Raw genomic sequence first — 7529 nt, forward strand, 5'->3', positions numbered from 1 at the left:
CAAACTTCAATTTTCACATATGAATTTTCTGGACATGGTTAAAGTGACAGCCATGTTCAAGTTACTCAGTATAACAGTTATAGATGTGCCTATGAGATGAAAATGTGAGCAACTAGATGCATTTGAATTAGCCCAGCTTAAATCATAGAAAAGAACAACTGAAGCATTTAATAATCAACAGGTTAAACCTAATTCTAATAATTCCAGTGAAAATACCTGAAGTACAAAAAGTTTACCAAGCACCACGTCAATAGCATTCTGGTTTCAGGAAAGAGTTAAATAAAACAAAATTTTAGGCTAATAAAGTGATCCCACAAGTGCTCTGGATCTCTTTGCCACGTAATTTAACCTCTACATAGTTCCCGAGAAACAGCTTTATAACAGACATTTCCTCTTTGTTTTCATTATTCCACCTGAGACATAATTCTTTAGAAAAAGAAGAGCAGCTAGAGAACTTTTTATAAAAATCACAAAAATATAACAAAGTTGTAAATAATCATGCATTTAAAAGAAAGTTATACTTTCTTGAAAATGTAATAGGAATACTCCAAACAAAACATGAAGCAGGAATTCAGAGTAAAAACTGAAAGGCATTTCAACCTGCTTCGTTGTTGTTATAGTAAAATGTTCATGCTAAATTGAACAAATACAACAAAACAACAAAAAATAGAACTGCCTTCTCAGTTCTAAATCAGTTTGGCAAATATGCATGAATACTTCTTTATTAGTAAGCACACAAGCAGAAAACGGAATTCATCCCAGATGACTCAAATAAAGAGACTTTAATACAATGACTACTTATGGAGGTATGAGCAAGGTTAAGAAGATGAAAACAGGAATGGGGTTACATAAATCTTTCTTTCCCAAATAAAAAAAAAAACAAACAAAAAAAAAGATGAGCATAAGTACCCAAATAGTAAAGTCCATTATAGTTGCTTAGATTTGACAGTGAAATTTGGCTTTGATGTTTTGGCAGCTGAGTTTATAACAACCATGGGAACCAAAGCAGTGATAGATGGCTAGAAAGGGGGGGAAGGAAAGATGGGACCAAGAAACTCAGTGGAAGTAGGATCCATTGGGTGAAAGATTGCAGCTGTAGGATTGTAAGAGAGAGAACAAGGAGGCAAAGGTGCTTATGAGGTTCTAATTCCACCTGCCCGGGAATAATGAATCCATTAACAGCTACGCGGAGACAGTAAGGCTGAGTACAGAGAGTGAAGAGACAGTTTCTGGTCTTACCTGAACAGGCACTGGGACTTGGATTCAAAGTGTTTCTGGTCTTACCTGAACAGGAACTTAAACGTGGATTCAAGTCCTAATTCAGCCCCTCACTGTTTGTGGAAAAGCAGACAAGTCTCTGGGTCTTTGTTTCTTCACCTGAAAAAAACAGGCTAATTTTAGTGGATTCTTCATAGAGATTTTTGGTTATTTTGTTTTAATCAAAATCCTTTTTATTTTCATTAGTTTTAGGTTGACAAAAATAACTGACCAGAAAGTATTGTTCAGTACACCACCTCACTCCCCAACAATTTCCCTTATTAACATCTTGCATTCCTGTGATGGGTTTCCACAATGGCTCAGCAGTAAAGAATCCACCTGCAATGTAGGAGATGAGGGTTCAGACCTTGGGTTAGGAAGATCCCCTGGAGGAGGAAATGGCAACCCATTCCAGCATTCTTGCCTGGGAAATCCCATGGACAAAGGATCCGGTGGGGTGGGGGGTGGGTATAGTCCAAAGGGTGGCAAAGAGTCAGACACCACTGAACGACCGAACACACGCACATACACTTTTGTGGTACATTTGCCATACAGATGAGTCAGTGGTGATACAGTATTGCTATTTGAAGTCCATATTTTAAGTTAGGCTTCATTGTTTACCTATTCTACGAACGTGGACACATGAATGACATGTCTTCATCATGGACAGCATCATTCAGAATAGTTTCACACCCTAAAAATCTGTGCTACATCTATTCATTTCCCACCCCCAAACCCTGGCAAACACTCATCTTTCTACTGTCACCATAGTTCTGCCTTTTCAGACTTTTCAGATATTTGGAATCATACAGTATGTGGCATTTTTAGATTGTTTTCTTTCACGTAGCAGTATGCATTTAAGGTTTATAGGGTCAATTTGAAGACTTGAAGATACTAAAATTGGTTTAGTGAAGAATACTAAACAAATGGTAATGGTTTTTACTTCTATCATTAGTACTGTTGTTGTTGCATACAGGCTTCATTTTCCTAGAGTTTTGAAAAGGAGATCATGAATTTCCCTTGAGCAATGTAGGTCCTGTTTTATCTAATTTCTTTTACTCCCAACTTTTTGGTAATATTTATTTCACCTCTAGTTTGCTTACTTGCTCTTCTCCCCTATAAACTGACAATTTTGTGAGAACAGGGACCATTCCTGCCTTGTCCACTACTCTATTCCCAGCCTTTAGCACTGAACTTGGCAGGTGGAAGGTCCTCCTTAAACATTTGCCAAGTGAGCGAAAGGTTGGCATGGTGACCTGAGTGGAAGAGACAAGGAGCTGCAGTAACACAGTTCTGGGCAATGAACTGGAGGAAAGGCTATGATGAAACCACATTCTCCAGGACTATAAAACTTTGTGTATTTTGGAAATTGATCCTTCATGAGTTGTTTCATTTCCTATTATTTTCTCCCATTCTGAGGACTGTCCTTTCACCTTGTTTATTGTTCCCTTTGCTGTGCAAAAGTTTTTAAGCTTAATTAGGTCCCATTTGTTTATTTTTGTTTTTATTTCCATTACTCTGGGAGGTGGGTCATAGAGGATCTTGCTGTGATTTATATCAAGGAGTGTTCTGCCTATGTTTTCCTCTAAGAGTTTTATAGTTTCTGACCTTACATTTAGGTCCCTAATCCATTTTATCTTTGTGTATGGTGTTAGGAAATATTCTAATTTCATTCTTCTACACATAGCTGTCCAGCTTTCCCAACATCACTTATTGAAGAGACTGCCTTTTCTCCATTGTTTATTCTTGCCTGTATATCTATGGTTAATTTATGTTGATATAAGATAGAAACCAACACAGTAGTTAAAGAAATTATCCTCCAATTAAATATAAATAATTTTTTAAAAAAAGAAAAACAGTGGAGGACTTTATCCAGCTATACAACTCACACACACAAGGACTTGCGTACCTGACAAAGGGAGTGTTCACGTCAGTGCTTCCTTCATCTCAACTTGTAGTATTTTAAGTTTCTATATAGCAAGAGATGTGCCAAATGTCTTTAGATAATATACTGAATGCTATTCAAATACATAGAAGGAAATGGCAATCCACTCCAGCACTCTTGCCTGGAAAATCCCATGGACGGAGGAGACTGATAGGCTACAGTCCATGGGGTTGCAAAAAGTCGGACACAACTGAGCGACTTCACTTTCACTAATATCTACTTATAACTTTTTGAGATGGCTGTTACTTACTGAAATTCAGCTGAAATCAGAGTTAGTGTGTAGTGTTAGTTGTTCAGGCATGTCCAGCTCTGCAACCCCATGGACAAGAGCCCACCAAGCTTCTCTGTCCATGGAATTCTCCAGACAAGAATACTGGAGTGGGTTGCCATTTCCTTCTTCAGGGGATCTTCCTGACCCAGGGATTGAATCCCAGTCTTCTACATTGCAGGTGGATTCTCTACCATCTGAACCATCAGATTTACCCTAATTTTTCTTTGGATGCAATACAGATTCACCTACCCACAGTGCTACCTAAGATGAAGTCAACATTAGTTTATCAGTCTTCCTTGGGATTTACTCCAGATATGTGAAAAAAGAATTGTTTAAAAAAGCAATTGACACCTCTCCTCTGGCTCATCTCCAAAATATTCAAAGCATGTCTCTTCATCTCTGGATGTTTTTCTTTCTGTCCCATTTTTAAACTAATGATAATGATACGTCATTGATGTCACTCTGGCAGAAAGTTTAAGCAGAAAGTTTCCTCTAAACCAAAATGTTCCTTAACCCACTGGGGAATTCTTAAAGCTAGATACTAATATGCACTGTAATTAAGAAATAATGAACTTCTCACCATGATTTATTTCCACAGATTTAGATTCAGTGCTGAAAAGCTACAGTTTAAATTGTTGCTGTGCCCAGTAGCAAAAACTCCTTTAAATTCTCTGAGGTCAATATTAAATAAACTTGCATTTCAGCAAAAAGAAAGTTAAGTGAAAGTATGGTTCTGATTTTTCACCCTCGCTCCCACCCAAAGTGAAGGAAACACACAGGCAGGCAGATGGGGAGAGAGAGAGTTTGGGGAAGAGAGAGGAAAAAGAGAGAGAGATGAGACTGGAAAAAAAAAATTAATATGAAAAAGCATTACCCTGGGCTTGCTGTGAGGTCCTGGAAGGAGTTTCTCTGCCAGTCCTCCTCCTGTGAAGTCTGAAGCCGTTCCATTCCCATTCCTTAGGGTGCCTGCAGTTAACTGAACACTAAGAAAAAGAATGAATGACAAGGTCAGAGGCCTTGATTAAGATACTTCTCAGCTGCCCTGAAGGATTAACGGTGATGGCACAGGGCCAGAAAAACCCCACTGTTCACTCAGAAGAAACTGAAATTTAGCAGATTGAAGCAGCTCTTAAATGTAACAGTTAACAGCAAAGGCTATGGAAGGAGACCACTTATTAGCAGTGTGAACTCGGGCGGTTCACTTAATCTCTCTGAGCCTCATTCTCTTCAACTGTCAAACATGGATGATGATTCCTCCTTTCGTGGGACTATGTATATCATTGTAAAAAGCACAGTGGTGCTCAGTACATTTCCACTGTTTTAAAATTATGCTGGCTTCAACTCATCTTCAAAGAGGCCTCTGGCAAGAGTTACAAGGGAAGTCAGAGAGCCAACTCTTGGCTTAATTTGGGGCACAGGGAAGATCATCTGCAGTTATGGAAACCTTGAACCTGGGATGAAGTATTTTACTTGAAATGCATCAAATTGGGGAGAAGAAATCAGGTTAGAAATTGTAAATCTGCTGAGAGGATAAATAAAATTCTGTTTTATTCCAATTAATGTCAAATATATTTTTCAATCACCTCATAATGAGAAAAATCAGAGAATACTGGGAAAAAAAAAAAACCTAGATCTTTCTCACTAAACCCCACCTCCAACAAATGTCAGATAGAGTTATGCGGCTTTTGATCACCCACAGAAGTTTGGGGTTTAGAGAAAAGTTTTAACATTGTATTCATACAACACTTTTTATTGAGTTCTGGGGAGATAATAATGAATAAAAAAAATGACCTTTGCTTTTAAATGGGAGAGAGAATTGTGCATACATAGTCACATTTTTAAAAATATTGTAATGACTCCAGGGAAAAATCTTAAAGGGTATGCAGATTTAGATTGAGAAGGCACTCCTTTAGCACAGGCTTCTCCAGAGTCCACTCTACAAGAGAAGCTGGCACATGAGTAGTTCATTCAAGGAACAGGCATGAGGGATAGGGACCAAGAGAGCCAGCACAAGCCTATGTGATGTGATCAGCCTCTACTCTGGGAGACAACTGACATCTTGATCCCATCAAACAGCTGAGAAAGCTTATCCCATGCCTATCTCCACCCTCTGCCTGAGAGAAGAAAATAAAAAGCATTTGTCGGTGGGCTTCTGTCCCCCATCAGTCAAAGGCTGCTTCATGGGGTGATTTGGACATCCCCAAGTTCTGGGTTGCACTTGTATGAGTGCCTAATTTTGAAGTCTGCCAGTATCTGTAGCTAAACAACCCGTGGGCCATGCAAGAATTATAGAGCATGTGTGCCTCACCTTCCAGGGACAAGTCCCTCCCCCATATCTTCCACTGTAGCTCCTCTGACGTGCCTACATAACAGTAGCTGATGCACATTTCCCAAGTTGTTTACAGATGCTAAAACTCCCACCAAATGCAAGAAATTAACTATTTGATGATCATGAGGCCCCAGACCTATTGGCACCTAAGGAATGATCATGTTAACCACCCTGTTATCTCACCAAGAACCAATCAGAGAATTGGGCTTGAGCTGATCCCCACAGCGGGGCAATTGTCAAGTCAGAGGAGAAACGTTTAAGGCTGAGTGTGAAACAGTTGATCTGTGGCAGCCTAAATGGAATGAAAATCAGACTGTACTTGCCACAGCCATACATATGCTGGGCAGGAACCAGGTCTCCTGGAAAGGGCAGTGGCTGGGAGCTGGAGTTTAGGGATCGTGGAGCAATCCCCAGTGCGATGGCTGCTGTTGACTGCAGAGAGACAGAACGAGAGGAGGTGAGGGAGGAGATCATGGTAGGAAATTGCCTGTGGAGGAAAGCCAGGCAGCCATGGAAGCAAGGTGATACTGCTGAGTCACATGTAAGGGGTGGAGCCATCACCATAGCCTCTCTCTCCACATGCCAGCATAGGCAGCTGAACAATAGAGAGGCTGGCCCATCAAGCGCCTAAGGCACTGAACTACAGAGTAGGACTCCACCCAGGGTGCGCCTTTCCGTGACTGATGCTCCAGACTACAGAGTAGGACCCAACCCAGGGAGCCACTTTAAGTGCCTGATGCACCGATCTACAGAGCAGGACCCCAGTCGGGGGGCCCCTCTACCTGCCTGACGCAGGGAACACCAGAGAAGGCAGGGAAGGGCCCCCAGGCAAGGGAGCCCTCTAAGTGCCTGAGCAGGCAGAGCTACGGGAAGACTCGACAAAGAGGCCTTCTGATCGCCAGCTACAAGAGGCTTGAGAAAAGATTCTGATATCCTGCCACAGAAGCAGTCTGTGACCCTGAACACTTGGCACCACCTGGGTCCCTGCAAGCCAAGCAGCTGCACCACCTTCACACTCAACTCTCACTAGGGCAGAGCTGCCACAGGCAAAAAACGGTCTTGTATTTGTGTGCACAGAATCGCTTCAGTCCTGTCCGACTCTTTGCGACCCTGTAGGTTGTGGCCTGCTAGGCTTGTCTGTCAGAGAAGGGGATTTCCAGGCCAGAATACTGGAGTGTATTGGCTAACACTGGTTGTCATACCCTTCTAGAGCACTTCCCTGGTGGCTCAGATGGTAAAGCATCTGCCTGCAATGCAGGAGACCCAGGTTCGATCCCTGGGTTGGGAAGATCCTCTGGAGAAGGAAATGGCAACCCACTCCAGTACTCTTGCCTGGAAAATCCCATGGACAGAGGAGCCTGGTAGGCTACAGTACATGGGGTCACAAAGAGTCAGACACGACTGAGTGACCTCACTTACTTACATCTCTAGAGCACTATATTTCCTGCTGCCCTAGCTGCTAAACCCCTGAGTACCTGGTGCTGCCAGAAGCCCTGTGAACCAAGCAGTGCACCATTTACACACCTGGCCCTCACAGGGGCAAACTCAAGCCCTCCAGCACAGCCTCAGGAGCTAAACCCCAGTGGACGACCCACATGTAGAGGTGGAAATAAAACCACAGTTGAAACCCAGGGGCAGTGTGGCTAAGGAAGAAGATTCAAAACCTTCCCAGAAGCTGTAGAAGCTGCAGATTAAATCCACATGATCACCTAAGAAGACTCTGTGTC

The 7529-nt window shown here is 41.9% G+C and overlaps 1 long non-coding RNA gene and 1 other non-coding gene across 2 annotated transcripts in view; one reads left to right on the forward strand and one right to left on the reverse strand.

The window, feature by feature from the left end:
* LOC138441390 (uncharacterized) overlaps nt 1-1302 on the reverse strand; it is a 283320-nt gene extending 282018 nt beyond the window's left edge. The window contains exon 1 of the long non-coding RNA XR_011257329.1: nt 1285-1302. This is a non-coding gene — a long non-coding RNA (uncharacterized lncRNA). The remainder of the gene's footprint in view (nt 1-1284) is intronic.
* A 5716-nt stretch (nt 1303-7018) lies between these two features.
* TRNAC-GCA (transfer RNA cysteine (anticodon GCA)) lies at nt 7019-7090 on the forward strand. The gene has a single exon. It is a non-coding gene; the product is annotated as a tRNA-Cys (tRNA).
* The last annotated feature ends 439 nt before the right edge of the window (nt 7091-7529 follow it).

The sequence above is a fragment of the Ovis canadensis genome, chromosome 5 (assembly GCF_042477335.2).
Source record: "Ovis canadensis isolate MfBH-ARS-UI-01 breed Bighorn chromosome 5, ARS-UI_OviCan_v2, whole genome shotgun sequence".
NCBI lineage: Eukaryota > Metazoa > Chordata > Mammalia > Artiodactyla > Bovidae > Ovis > Ovis canadensis.